Raw genomic sequence first — 14754 nt, forward strand, 5'->3', positions numbered from 1 at the left:
CTTATTACAGTGCTCCTTTTGCTGTACCTGCCAGTCAAGCCGGTCCAACCTCTCAAGTATCTGACGGAGCAGTTGATTTGTTGAAGGTCTACGGCCGGGTCTGCGGTCTGGCTGGTAGTGGCTGCTGGGGGTCTGATGTATTTCCCGTTAGGGACGTACTGATCATCCCGTGGAATCATGGCCTTAGTGTCTCCAGCTCTATAGGAGACTCCGGCTGCCGAGACTAGATCTAAAACCAAGGTGGAAAAAGGTAGGTTGCCCGCAATCTGTACGTGTCCCATGGCATGCCGGAGGTGTCTTGGTAAATTGAGAGGCTGGTCTGTAAGGATACACCAGAGTAGAACAGCCATATTTGCAGTGAAGGAGGACTCGTGAGTGCTCGGGAAGACGTAATGGGACATAATCTGTGTCCACACTCGAGCCTCCAAGGTAAGTGCTGAAGCCAATATGCTCTTAGGTCAGGATCGATAGTATCCATAGATCCATCTGTTGCCAAGTTGTGCTATAACTCTGAGGACGGCGTCCTAGTCAAATTGGTATGTCTGGCATTTGAAAGAGGCTTCTTGGTATGCGTCCAATCCTTCTGGAGCAGGGGGAAGATCTAAAGCTCGCTGAATGGCCTCCTCAGTTATGGAGACTTTCTTCTGACGGACATAGACAGACTGCAGGGTTGGCATGTGAAAATTGGAGTAGAATTTGACTACCCAAGAGAGATTAACCTGCTGTGGCTGTCTCCGTAAGAATCCCTATTGTCTACGCTCAATTCGGGGCTCAACAAAATCAATAATATAGGTCGGGAGGATGAGTAGGTGCTCATTATTATAGTTCCGCTCAGCCAAGATAGGGAACATCTGCTCGCAGTAGCGGTTAGTGAACCGCGCAGTGTCCATTGCTGGAAAGGCTTTCTCTGTTTCATTGACCTTAATGATCCTATTGACTCACTTTGTTGAGGGCTTTACTGATGTTGAAGATGGTTCTGCGGCTAGTGCTCTTTTTGTTCCTCTCTTTGCCAGTGGCTTGGGAGTAGCTTTCTCTTTACCCTTTGATGAGAGGACTTTTGTGTGGTCTAGAATTCACAAATGAAGTCTCGTTGTAAAGTATAGTTTCTAAACCAACACTAATCCTTTCATACAAAAAATTGTTTGTCACTACAATAAACCCTAAATTTATAAACCAAAATATTGAAACCTCGGGTCGTTCTCCCTAGGAATTGTAACAAAGTGTTCTTGTTATTGGTTATGAGGTATGTTTTGGAGTTTTTGAGATAATAGGCATGACACGTAAATGGCAATGAAAATAAACTAACAACTAACAAAGCTCTTGACAAGGAATGAGAATTAGAAGTCCTATCCTAGTTATCCTCCTTAATTGTGACCACTATTATCCATTGCTACCACTTAGTTAACCTCTAACCATGGAGGAAAGTCAAGTGGATGAATTAACTTGATTCCACAAGTCCTAGCCAACTCCCAAGGGAAAGACTAGCTTTTGTGGTATCCAAATCAATTAGCAACTTCTAATTATCAATCAACAAAGGAATTAGATAACTCAAGCATCACTAATTACTCTACCAAAGACAAGAGGAGAAAATTCTATACTAAAATCCAACCAAGCATTTCATCAAACACTTGGAAGGCAAAAAAGGAAGCATAGTAAATTAATAACAAAAATAGAATCTAACAACAATAGAATATAAGAAATCAACAACAACAATCAAAGGAAATACAATTATTTTGAATTACCTCATATTGAATTGAAAGAAAATGGAAGGGAACAAGAGTAGATCTACATCAAACCAAGAGAACAAAATAGAAGAAATTACAACAAAAGAATAGGGGAATCATGAATATAACAACAAAGAATTAAGAAGAAAGAGTAGAAGAAATCATGAATGAAAACCTAGATCTAAGATTATTGAACTAAATCTAATCCTAATTCTAGAGAGAAGTTCTCTAGAAACTAACTAAAACTACTTCTAAAGCCTAAACTATGACTAATGATCAAAAGTATGTAAAGTATGTTAATTCTCTTTTATCCTTGGCTTAAATAGCATCAGAAATGAGTTGGATTGGGCCCACAAGGCTTCTAAAATCGCTGGCCACGAGTTGCATTAAGTGAAGCATGTACACCCATCGGCGCGTCCGTGTACTGTGCGCGTGCACACTTCTATACGCGATGCAACTATCGCAAATCTTATATCATTTCGAAGCCCCAGATGTTAGCTTTCCAACGCAACTGAAACCGCATCATTTGGACCTCTGTAGCTCAAGTTATGGCTGATTAAGTGCAAAGAGGTCGGCTTGATAGCTTTTACGATTCCTTCATTTCTTCATGAGTTCTCCATTTTTACATGCTTTTCCTTCATTCCCTTGATCCAATCTTTGCCTCCTAAATCTGAAATCACTTAACAAACATATCAAGGCATCTAATGGAATCAAGGTGAATTAAATTTAGCTATTTTGAGTCCTAAAGGCATGTTTTCACTCTTAATCACAATTAAAGGAGAAGTTATAAAACCATGCTATTTCATTGAATAAATGTGAGGAAAGGTTATCAAAATGCTCTAAATTCATCACAAAATAAACCCTACAAATGGGGTTTATCAACCTCCCCACACTTAAACCAAGCATGTCCTCATGCTTAAACCAAGAGAAAGCAAACGGTATCAACATTTATTCAATGTGAACTAATCTAAATGCAACCTAAACTATATGCATCTATCTATATGAATGCAACTAAATGCAAAATGATTCTACCTACTTGGTTAAAAATAAATCAATCTCCAAGACATACATGCACAAGTAGGGCTAAGGTCCCATGACGACTCATGAATCCTACCAATTTAAATATCAAAATAAAGTTCAAGTAGACTTGCAAGAAGAACGCTCATGAAAGCCGGGAATCAAGGAATTAAGCATCGAACCCTCACCGGAAGTATTTGCACTCTAGTCGCTCAAGTGTGTAGGGTCGATTCTCTCAATTCTCCCCTAATCATGCTTTCTAAGATTTGTTTTTCTTCTAACAATCAACATATATTTCATGCATGCCTACAAGTATCATGAGGTCTTTTCTTTAGGTTGTAATGGGGCTAGGGTCAAGGTAAGGATGCATATTTGGTCAAGTGAGCTTGAAATTTGAATCTTTGATAAGCTTAAACTTCCCACCTATCGTATGACACCCTATACAATTTAAAAGCTAACCTAACTACCCATTTTTCTCACTTTTTTAGATACTCATGTATTTCTTTTCATTTCACAACACTTATGCATTGACCCTTATTAAGCTTTACATTCGGGCATTTTGTCCCCTTTTATTTCTTTCTTTTTTCTTTGTTTCTTTCTTTTTCTATTTTTTTTCTTTTCTTTTCCATATTATTTTTTTTCTTTTCTTTTTTCTTTTTCTCATTTTTCTTTCTATATACAAGATCATCAATGCATAAGGTTTTACATTCATTACACATGGCATGTACCCAATTCCCAATATTTACAATAAAAATACAAAATTACCCTTTTATTCACCCAATGTCCCAAGATTTTCCACACTTAAATGACACACACACACACTAGCCTAAGCTAATCAAAGATCCAAATTAAGGACTTTTATTGTTTTCCACTTTAAGGCTTGTAATGTGCTAAAATTATGAACAAAGTGGGTTAAGCATAGGCTCAAATTGGCTAACAATGGAAGATAAAAGTTAAGGCCATTTGGGTAAGTGAGATAAATGAAATGATGGCCTCAATCATATAAATGTATGAATACACAAAATGATGGACATAAAGAATCAAACAAATCAAAGATCACAATAATAGAAAGAGAACAATTGCACACAAGAAGGAAAAATAAGTGGTTATAAGATGTAACCACACCATTAGGCTCAAATCTCACAAGCTTGTGTTCTTAGCTCAAAAACCATGTTCCAAAATAAATTCTTTCAAGCAAGTTCAACAAAAAGTTTTCAAATTGGTAGGTTTCCCTAACCACAATTTCTTGGAAAAGAAATCATCACCCTAACCAAGTAGTCCTAGCATAAAAAGAAGTGGTAAAAATATGTACAAATTCTAACTAACATGCAACCTATCATGCAATGCAAAAACTATCTAACGAAGAAACTAAAAAATTGGTGTTGAAAAGGAAATTGTTACCCACGGAGATCGGTCGAATGACCTCCCCACACTTGAAGATTGCACCGTCCTCAGTGCATGCAAAGAAGAGCAAGGTGGATAGGTTACTACAATTGATGAGCTTCTTTGAAAGGTTTTGTGGATGACTTGTTCGTTGCCCCATTTCGAAGCTTTTCCTTTTTCTCCTTTCTTCGTGGCCAACCTAAAGGAAGAGAAAAATAAAGAAAATTAAGCCTATAACAAAGATATCGAAACAAAGAGAACATAGGCGGGGGCTAATGCCAAATAAGGGTAAGGTTCTCACTACATGGTAGCTACAACATGTAAGTGAGAAAACAATATAGGCAAAGGGCATATGAACTAACACTTGATGCAAGAGTAAAATCAAAGCATGAAGAACATATTGAGCATCAAGTTCAAATAAGAAAAAGTGGATCATAAAAGACATAAAAGATGAAGTATTGATTTAAAAGTTTTCATCACCCATCAATATCAAACAAGTCACGAAGCACCAAAATAATGCAAGAAATTCTCAACAATTGAGTAAGAGAATTCAACACCTTTATTAAAATAAAAAAATCAAAAAAAATAAAATAAAAACAGGCTATAAAAACAAAATGAAAATGCAAAGAAGGGAAGTATGCGAATGCGATAAAAAAATGGAAGATGAGGAAAAAAAACTCTTTTTTTTTTACCGGCGCGGACGCGTCATGCATGCTTACGCGCCGATGTGCATTTTGGACGAAGGGCGCGTATGCGCCAGGTGCGCGCACGCGCGGGTTAGGTTGGGCCACAAGCTTAATACTAGCCCAGGATTAGCACAACTCTCAGGTTATAGGTCTGGGAACTGCGTCAGCGCATTGGCGCGCGCGCGGCATGTGCGCGTCCGTGCGCTTTGCGTGATTAAGGATATCGACGTGTATGTGCGCAGTGCGCATACGCGTGCATGTGGTTATGCCATTAGCCTAGTGTTGGCGCGAGAGTGGCCCAACTCTCTGGAAAATGTATGGGCCTGTATCCATGATGCCAGGGCATCTTGGCCAGTTTCACTGACCTTTTCTTTACTGTTTTTAGGTTAGTTTCATGCATTTCTTTAGGAAATAAGCTAGTTTTGGGTAGATATTCACCTATGCCTTGATTCAAGCATACATTGTGCATTTTACATAATTTCATGAGGATTTTGCATAAGTTTAGTGACAAATATTATGTTGCATTACTCATGACTTGGACTAGAGCTTTGATGCACTTTATTGCTTGATTTCAGGACCAAAAGGAAGCAAGAAAAGGGGAGGTAACTTGCAAGGTTAATGAGAAAAGTGATTGCCAATAACACTCTCAAAAAGCCATCAATGCCCACGTTAGAGAGTCATGTTAACTAAGTTAACGTGAACTCTAACGTGGAGAAGAGAAGTTGAGCCAACGTTAATGACACTTAACATTGTCACTAACATTGGCAATTACTCATAAGTGGCCACGTTAGAAGCCACGTTAACCTAGTTAACGTGGCCTCTAACGTTAAGGGGGAAAGAGAAGCCAACGTTAGTGACACTCAACATTGTCACTAACGTTGGCCTATGATGCAAAGTACCACGTTAACTCCCACGTTAACTTGGTTAACGTGGGAACTAACGTAAGAGATGAAGAGTTGTCGACAACGTTAGTGACACTCAACATTGTCACTAACGTTGAAGCAACCACACAACCCCCAAGAGTCACGTTAACTTCCACGTTAACTTGGTTAACGTGGAAGCTAACGATGAGGAATGAAGGATGAGCCAACGTTAGTGACACTCAACATTGTCACTAACGTTGGGATGGCTAAAGATGGCCACGTTAGAAGCCACGTTAACCTAGTTATCGTGGACTCTAACGTGAGACCTAGGGGCACATTGGAACGTTAGTGACAATGTTGAATGTCACTAACGTTCTCAAAGTATGGCAAGGGCCACGTTAACCTGGTTAACGTGGGCTTTAACGTGAAGCAAGAAGGGGCACACTGGAATGTTAGTGACAATGTTGAGTGTCACTAACGTTCTCGAAGGTTAACAAGGCAACGTTAAAAGCCATGTTAACCTAGTTAACGTGGGTTTTAACGTGAGGCAAAGGGGTGCATTGGAACGTTAGTGACAATGTTGAGTGTCACTAACGTTCTCGAACTTATATTCTCACTAAAGATTAACACCCCTAACTTATATTCTCGCCCACTTCGCACTTTCTCTCTGCAAGTAAAGCCAAGCCCAAATAAAGAAAGGAACTGCTTCAAACTCAAGATCCAAAGGCCCAAGACTTGAAGAATCACACTAGAAGCTGAGAAGAGTAGTATATATAGGAGTAGCTTTGAATTGAGAAAGAGTTCTGGAGGCTGGAAAAAAGGGAACTACTCTCTGTATTTTACTTTCTTTGCAATTTCTAGTTTTAGGATGTATTCTCCATCTTTGTTTTCATTTTCAAGAGCTATGAACAACTAAACCCCTTTCATTGTGTTAGGGAGGTCTGTTGTAATTTGATGGATCAATACTAATTTTCATTATTCTTCTTCTATCTTTCCTCTTGATTTTACTTGAAAGCTTTCGATCTTCATCCAATTGAGTAGTTATCTTGGAAGAGAAGCTATTCAAACTTGGATCTCTTTTGAACCTTGAAAGAGGAATGAAGAGATCAAGCTAGAAATGCTTTCTCATGCTGGACCAAATTGGGTTTGGATGGGTATGTGACTATAACCCTCTCAATACTTGATTTTGGAAATGCATGTGGTATAATCAGTGACCATACTTCATCTCTTCTCATGAGCAATTGACCAAGGAATTGGCTATTGATCAAGATTTGAGAGATTGAATTGCAAGAAATTGTAATTTAATCACTTAAGATTGCCAAGGAGATCAATGAGTGCATTGATTGAGGAAGAGATGAAAATGAACTTGATCCGGAGAATTGCAACATCTCCTAAGCCCAATGAACTCCCCATCTCTGATCTTACCCATTCTCTTTAATTTCTGCCATTTACTTTTATGAGCAAATCCCCCATTCCCATTTACAATTCTGCAATTTATTTTCAGTCATTTACTTCCAGTCCTTTAATTCTAGCATTTACTTTTCTGTTATTTACATTCCCGTCATTTTATTTTCTGCAACTCTCAACCCAAATTCTGGATTCGCTCAACTAGAACATTCTTCTAATTAAAGTTTCTTGATCAATCAATCCCTGTGGGATTCGACCTCACTCTATTGTGAGTTTTTACTTGACGACAAATTCGGTACACTTGCCGAAGGGAGATTTGTTGAGAGACAAGTTTTTCGTGCATCAAGTTTATGGCGCCGTTGCCGGGAATTGATTGTGCATCAACAATGATTAAACTGGAAGATCACTAGATTGAGCATTTTTAGTTTGTGAATTTCATTTTCTGTTTGAGTGATTTACTTTTTGTTTTAGTTAAACTTCTTCCCTTCACCCTCTACTCTTTTGTTTTTCTTTGTTATTTTTAATTCTGTTTTCTAACCCACTAACTGTTTGATATATTACATCACCCACAACTAACAGCAATTCTGACACAAATACTGTCTGCACCTATTTTCTTTGCTTGTACTTGTTGGTTGTATGACAGGGAGAAGAAGTGGGGCTTCAACTTCCTTTGATTCTGAACCTGAGAGAACCTTCCTTAGACTAAGGAGGGAGGCAAAAGAGAAACGTGTAGTTGGTGCTGAAGAAGAGGAGGAACACTTTGAGGAATACTTTGAACCTAACATGGAAGAAAACATGGAAAATCATCATGAAGAAGAGACTCACAACCATGGCAGAGGAGGTGGAGCAAATCATGCTGGGGAGGATAGAAGAGTTTTGGGCTTTTACATCAATCCAAACCCAGGCAATTGTGGAAGTAGCATCCAAAAGCCAACAATCCATGCCAACAACTTTGAACTTAAACCACAGCTCATCACCCTTGTTCAGAACAACTGTTCATTTGGAGGAGGTGTTCAAGAAGACCCCAATCAACACTTGACCACCTTCCTGAGAATATGTGACACAGTGAAGTCTAATGGTGTTCATCCTGATGCCTATAGACTGCTCTTATTTCCTTTCTCACTCAGGGACAAGGCAGCCAAGTGGCTGGAATCTTTCCCAAGGGAGAGCTTGACAACTTGGGAGGATGTGGTGAACAAATTCTTAGCAAGATTATACCCTCCTCAATGAATCAATAGGCTGAGAGCTGAGGTTCAAACTTTCAGGCAACAAGATGGTGAGACTCTGTATGAAGCATGGGAGAGGTTCAAGGACTTAACAAGGAGATGTCCACCTGACATGTTCAAAGAATGGGTGCTACTGCATATTTTCTATGAAGGGCTATCCTATGAGTCAAAGAAGGCCGTGGACCATTCATCTGGAGGATTCTTGAACAAGAAGAAGACCATTGAGGAAGCCATAGTTGTTATTGAAACAGTAGCAGAAAACGACTACTTCTCTGCTTCCGAAAGAGGGAACACAAAAGGAGTGATGGCGCTAAACAATGTAGATGCTCTGTTGGCCCAAAACAAGCTCATTACCCAGCAGCTAGCTGACCTCACCAAGAAGATGGAGAGGAACCAAGTAGCAGCAATCTCATCTTCATCAACAATCTAAGAAGGAGTGAATGAAGAAGCAGAGGGAGTCAGGAGCAAGCCAACTACATTGGGAATTCACCAAGGAAAAACTATGATCCATACTCCAAGACTTACAACCCTGGATAGAGAAACCACCCAAACTTTGGGTGGGGAAGTAAGCAAGATCAAAACCAAGACCAGAGGACATCTCAACACCCCCACAACAACACTTCTCCACACGCTTATCAAAACCAAAACAGCACATCTGCTCTGAACCACTCATCAATTGATGACAAGCTCTCTAAGATCGAAACCTTCATTGAAGGAATATGCAGAGACATTCAAGACAGTAAAGCATTCAGAGAGGAAGTGCAGTCAAACATGCAGAATCAAAATGCTGCCATCACAAAACTGGAAACACAAATTAGCTACCTATTTAAGCAGCTTCCAAACCACAATTTTTGCTATGATGCCCATTCAAGCAAAAGGGAGGAGTGTCAAGCTATCACACTTAGGAGTGGGAAGGAACTGAAGGAACATCCCCAAAAACCACAAGAAGAAGGCTCAAATGAAAAGGGAGAAGAGCAAGATGGAATGCAAACCCCTACGCCAAGTCTGCAGAAAGAAAAAAAGATACCCCAACTGAACATCTCAAGAGCTCCATACCCCCAGCTATTGAAGAAAAAGGAAGATGACAACCAGTTCTTGAGATTTTTGGAAATCTTCAAGAAGCTACAAATCAACATACCATTTGCTGAAGCCATAGAACAAATGCCACTTTATGCCAAGTTTTTGAAGGAGCTAATGACTAAGAAGAGAAGCTGGAAGAACAATGAGACTGTGATACTAACTGAAGAGTGCAGTGCTATCATTCAGCATAAACTACCTCAGAAACTGAAGGATCCTGGGAGTTTTCAGATCCCTTGCATCATAGGAGAAATCACAGTAGAAAAGGATCTTTGTGACTTAGGGGCCAGCATCAATTTGATGTCAGTAGCTATGATGAGAAAGATGAAAATTGAGGGGGCTAAACCAACAAAAATGGCGCTACAACTGGTAGACCGGTCGTTCAAATTCCCTCACGGGATAGTAGAGGATTTGCTAGTAAAAGTAGGAGATTTCATATTCCCAGCAGATTTTGTGGTGCTGGACATGCAGGAAGACGCCAAGACCTCCATCATCTTGGGAAGGCCATTCTTGGCCACTGCTGGAGCTGTCATTGATGTTCAGAAGGGTGACCTCACCCTAAGATTACACAATGAAAAGATGACATTCAATGTGTTCAAGGCCATGAGTTATCCACCGGAACAATTGGGGGAATGCATGAGGTTAGATGCACTTGAGGATGAAGTGGAGGAGAATTTTGAAGAAGATGAACCTGAAGAGAACGAGAGATTGGTGGAGGAAGAATCTGAATCAAGTGAAGAGGTAGCTACAGCAGAAATACATATACCAGATGCACCAAAGGAAGGGAACGAAAAATCAGAAGCACCCAAACTTGAACTCAAAGCATTGCCACCCACTATCGAATATGCATATCTAGGAGAAAATGAAAACTACCCAGTGATCATAAATTCATCCCTCAGTCAAGATCAAGAGGACGAACTACTCAAGGTGCTGTGGGAGCATAAGGATGCCATTGGATGGACCCTTGCTGACTTGAAGGGAATCAGTTCAACCATATGCATGCATAAAATACTGTTGGAAGATGATGCCAAGCCATCAATTCAATCCCAAAGAAGGCTGAACCCAATCATGAAGGAAGTGGTACAGAAAGAGGTTTTGAAGCTTTGGCAAGGAGGGGTCATATACCCAATTTCGGACAGCCCTTGGGTTAGCCCCATACATGTTGTGCCAAAGAAGGGAGGGATCACTGTGGTTACCAATGAGAAGAACGAGCTCATACCTACAAGGACCGTCACAGGATGGCGGATGTGCATAGACTACAAGAAACTCAATGAGGCTACACGAAAGGACCATTTTCCCCATCCATTCATGGATCAGATGTTGGAAAGACTTGCAGGGCACGCATATTATTGTTTTCTCGACGGTTATTCAGGATATAACCAAATAGTGGTTGATCCAAGAGACCAAGAGAAAACCTCATTTACCTGTCCGTATGGAGTGTTTGCCTATAGGCGCATGCCATTTGGATTATGTAATGCCCCTGCAACTTTCCAACGCTGCATGCTTTCTATCTTTTCAGATATGATAGAAAAATTCATTGAAGTTTTTATGGATGATTTCTCGGTATTCGGAGATTCTTTTCCTAGTCGCCTACATCACCTCGCCTTGGTATTGAAAAGATGCCAAGAGACCAATTTGGTCTTGAACTGGGAAAAATGCCACTTCATGGTGACAGGAGGAATAGTCCTTAGTCACAAGGTCTCTCACCAAGGCATTGAGGTTGATAGAGCTAAAGTAGAACTTATTGAAAAACTACCCCCACCCAGTGATGTCAAGGCAATTAGAAGTTTTTTAGCGCATGCTGGTTTTTACAGAAGGTTCACCAAAGATTTTTCAAAGATAGCCAAGCCCTTAAGCAATCTCCTTGTATCTGATACACCATTCATCTTTGATGAAACATGCATGCTAGCATTTGCACATTTGAAAATGAGGTTATCCTCTGCTCCTATCATTTCCCCACCTGATTGGAACCTACCATTTGAATTGATGTGCAATGCATCTGATTTTGCAGTTGGGGCAGTGTTAGGACAAAGAAAAGATAACCTAGTTCGCGTGATATACTATGCTAGCAAAGTCCTTAATGAAACTCAAAGAAATTATACCACTACTGAAAAGGAGTTGCTAGCAATAGTTTTTGCATTTGACAAATTTAGATCATACCTCATTGGTGCTAAAGTGATTGTTTTTACAGATCACACAGCACTTAAATATTTGTTTGCCAAGCAAGAATCAAAGCCAAGACTAATAAGGTGGATCTTACTGTTGCAGGAATTCGATATTGAAATCAGAGACAAGAAAGGAGTGGAGAACAAGGTAGCAGATCACCTATCCAGAATCCCTCATGATCAAGGTAGAGAGAATGATACAAATGTGAATGAGCTCTTCCCTGATGAGCAATTGATGACAGTTCACAAAGCACCATGGTTCACAGATATTGCAAATTTCAAGGCAACTGGGGCATTACCCCTAGGGATCAATAAACATCAAAAGAGGAAGCTCATGAATGATGCAAAATACTTTGTCTGGGACGAGCCATATCTCTTCAAGAAATGTTCAGATGGAATTCTTAGAAGATGTGTTTCGGAAGAGGAAGGGAGAGAAGTCCTGTGGAACTGCCACGGTTCATGCTATGGCGGGCACTTTGGAGGGGACAGAACTGCAGCAAAGGTGTTACAAAGCGGATTCTTTTGGCCCACCCTTTTCAAGGATGCCAAGGAACTAGTAAAGAGCTGCAATGAATGCCAAAGATCTGGAAACCTGCCCAAAAGAAACGCCATGGCACAAAATTTCATCTGGAAACTGGAACTGTTTGATGTGTAGGGAATTGATTTCATGGGACCATTCCCAACCTCATATGCAAACAAGTACATCCTGGTAGCAGTGGATTATATTTCCAAATGGGTAGAGGCTATTGCAACCCCAACTAATGATAACAAGGTGGTCATGGACTTCCTTAGGAAGAATATCATTAGCCGGTTTGGAGTCCCAAGAGCTCTCATCAGTGATGGAGGGAGCCACTTTTGTAACAAACCACTAGAAGCTCTCCTCTTACGATATGGGGTAAAATACAAAGTAGCCACACCTTACCATCCTCAAACAAGTGGGCAAACTGAGATATCCAACAGAGAGCTGAAGAGGATCCTAGAAAAGACTGTGGGTGTATCTAGAAAGGATTGGTCGAAGAAGTTGGATGATGCTCTTTGGGCATACAGAACAGCATTCAAAACTCCACTTGGAATGTCTCCATATCAACTAGTCTATGGGAAGGCTTGTCACTTACCACTGGAGCTGGAACACAAAGCTCTTTGGGCTATCAAGATACTAAATTTTGACAGCATTGCTGCTGGTGCAAAAAGGATCTTGCAGCTGCAAGAGATGGAAGAATTCAGGTCACAAGCCTATGAAAACACTAAGATGTATAAAGAAAAGGCAAAGAGAAAATATGACATGCATCTGGCACCCAGGAGTTTCGAAAAAGGGCAGCAAGTACTCCTTTACAATTCTAAATTAAGGCTGTTCCCAGAAAAACTCAAGTCAAGGTGGTCCGGACCTTTCATGGTTACAAAAGTATCACCATATGGCCACATCGAAATCACGGATGAAGGTTCAGAGAGGACTTTTACAGTGAATGGACAAAGACTCAAGCATTACCTGGGCAACATGGGGGAAAACCCCAGAGTAAAATACCATCTCAAGTAATTAAGGACTCGTCGAGCTAGCGACGATAAAAGAGCGCTCTGTTGGGAGGCAACCCAACCTCAGGTAGTTTCACTTTCATCTTTATTTCAATAAAAATCACAAGTTGTTTCCCCTGTATTGTAAGGAGCTAAGTTTGGTGTTCCACACCAGAACAATCCAAGAGTGGTAGTGTAGTTCTAAGTTTGGTGTTCCACTAAAAGACATTGGTTAGAATTACACTCCACTCCAAAAATACATTGCTAGCTCCATCCAATCAAGAGAAACCACTTAGATGTAGTTAGACTATAGGTGATCATTGCTTTGCTGATAACAAGATATGGGGGTCTCTGCATATATGCAATGTTTTATACTGGGCAAAGAACTAAGTTTGGTGTTCACACACCAAATTGAGTTCGAGAGGCACAAGCATACATGTAAGCTAACTATGTCTCAAGTGCTTTGGGAACAAGCAACTTCCAGTAACCTTGCAGGATGAGAGAACTTTTGCGTGGTCTAGAAATTTACGGATAAATCCTCGTTGCAAGTATAGTTTCTAAACCTTCAAAAGTCCTTTCATACAAACGTTTTGGTTGTCACAAGTAACAAACCCCTTAAAAATTGTTAACCGAGTATTCAAACCTCGGGTCGTCTTCTCAAGGAACTGCAGGGAAGTATGTTCTTATTATTGGTTATGGAGGTTGTAAAATCGGGGTTGAGAGTGAAGAGTAGATATGACAAATAATTTAAATGGCAGTTAAAATAAATAAATACTGTAAAGTAATCTTTTGGCAAGGTAAGAGAAATTGGAAGTCCAACTTAGTTATCTCTCTCAACAATAATGAAAGTTGAATCTAAATTCCACTTAGTTAACCTTTATTATAGTAAAGGAAAGTCAAGGGACTAATTAGTTTGACCTTCGAATCCTATTTATTTCCTAAGAAAAAGTTGGGATTATTGAAGTTCAGTTCAATTAGCAAGATAACGATTATCAATTATGCTGAGTTTAATAATGTTGAGTTACTGATTTCTTAACCAAGACCAAAAAGGAAAAAGTAGAATTGTTGGAATAAAAATGTCCTTAGATGGAAAGCATTGGTAACACAAATCAAGGAGAAAGCAATCAATAACTGAAATACCTCAATTAATCATTAATTCAAATCATAACATGGAAAGGGTTCATAAGTCAAGTTGGCAACATTTATAGATACGAATAAAAGCATTAAAGTAAATATTAAACCTGGATTGAGAGTCACTCTTACAAACTAAGAGAAGTCCTAAATCCTAATCCTAATCCTAAGAGAGAGAGGAGAGAACCTCTCTCAAACTAATTCTAAATCATGGAAAGTGAAAATTGGCGAGCTCTCTCTGAATGGATATGTTCCCTCACTTTGTAACCTCTGGTCTATGCCTTCTGGACTTGGATTTGGGCCAAAAAAGGCTTCAGAATTTGCTATGAGCGTTTTCTGCAATTTCTGGTGCGTGGCCTCTGTCACGCGTCCGCGTGTGTCACACGGTCGCGTCATTCGGAGCATTTCCTTGCCACGCGGTCGCGTCAGTCATGTGACCGCGTCATGTGCTTTCTGCTTAAGGCGCGCGGTCACGTCAGTCATGCGGCCGCGTCGCTGCTGATTCGCGCTTGGCACGCGATCGCTTCGTCCATGCGATCGTGTGGATGCCAGTTTCTTTAGGAGCT

The 14754-nt window shown here is 40.2% G+C and overlaps 1 non-coding gene across 1 annotated transcript; it reads right to left on the bottom strand.

Annotated features, from left to right (window-relative positions):
* Positions 1-8316: 8316 nt before the first annotated feature.
* LOC112788462 (small nucleolar RNA R71) lies at positions 8317-8420 on the bottom strand. Its single transcript, XR_003195824.1, has one exon. It is a non-coding gene; the product is annotated as a small nucleolar RNA R71 (small nucleolar RNA).
* Positions 8421-14754: the final 6334 nt, after the last annotated feature.

The sequence above is a fragment of the Arachis hypogaea genome, chromosome 20 (assembly GCF_003086295.3).
Source record: "Arachis hypogaea cultivar Tifrunner chromosome 20, arahy.Tifrunner.gnm2.J5K5, whole genome shotgun sequence".
Classification (NCBI taxonomy): Eukaryota; Viridiplantae; Streptophyta; class Magnoliopsida; order Fabales; family Fabaceae; genus Arachis; species Arachis hypogaea.